Source organism: Trachemys scripta, chromosome 1, assembly GCF_013100865.1.
Source record: "Trachemys scripta elegans isolate TJP31775 chromosome 1, CAS_Tse_1.0, whole genome shotgun sequence".
NCBI lineage: Eukaryota > Metazoa > Chordata > Testudines > Emydidae > Trachemys > Trachemys scripta.
This window is the reverse complement of record NC_048298.1, coordinates 132,827,121-132,827,789: the sequence shown is the minus strand read 5'-3', so window position 1 is coordinate 132,827,789 and position 669 is coordinate 132,827,121. Positions and strand designations below refer to the sequence as shown.

Here is a 669-nt window from a genome sequence, read left to right as displayed (position 1 = left end):
GGCGGCAGGAAGGAGGCTGCGGCTGGGGCTGCAGGGACCCATGCTGCCCCAGTCACCGATGAGCGTCTGAAGCCCCCACCAGGCAGAGGCTGCCGGGTGAGCGGGGGGACAGGGCAGGCAGGGGGCGCAGAGATTGCAGGGCGAGGAGGAGCAGGGCAGGTAGGGGCATAGAGGCTGCAGGGGCAGGAGGGCACAGGGGCAGGGCAGGCAGGGGGCGCAGAGGCTGCAGGGGCATAGAGGCTGCAGGGCGAGTGGGGAGCATGGAAGCACTTAGCAACCCCCAACCAAGATCAGAGCGGGAGGGAGGAGGGGGAATGCAGGGTGCTCAGAGGGGGGGCAGAGACTTTGGGGAAGGGGCGGGGGCAGGGCTAGGGCCCCCGTGGAGTGTCCTCTTTTTTCAGTGTTGAAATACGGTAACCCTACACACACCTAGAGCAGTATCAACTACTAGGGCATGTGCTGGGAGCTGCCAGGCATGAGGTGAGAAGAGGAGGAACACACAAAGGGAATCTGTGAGCACTAATAATCAACACAATACCTACTTTATTAAATGCCCCAGACAGCCCAGCTCCACCCTGCCAGTGACATCAACATCATGCGCTGCCTTCCTCCCAGAGACCATTACACTTCAGTTACTCTGCATTAATCGGGGGGGGGGGGGGGGGGGGG

General features: G+C 62.2%; 1 protein-coding gene across 7 annotated transcripts in view; it reads right to left on the bottom strand.

Moving 5' to 3' along the window:
• The window catches only part of A2ML1 (alpha-2-macroglobulin like 1), an 82,106-nt gene that overhangs the window by 34,943 nt on the left and 46,494 nt on the right, over nucleotides 1-669 (bottom strand). The gene's annotated exons all lie outside the window — the stretch shown is intronic.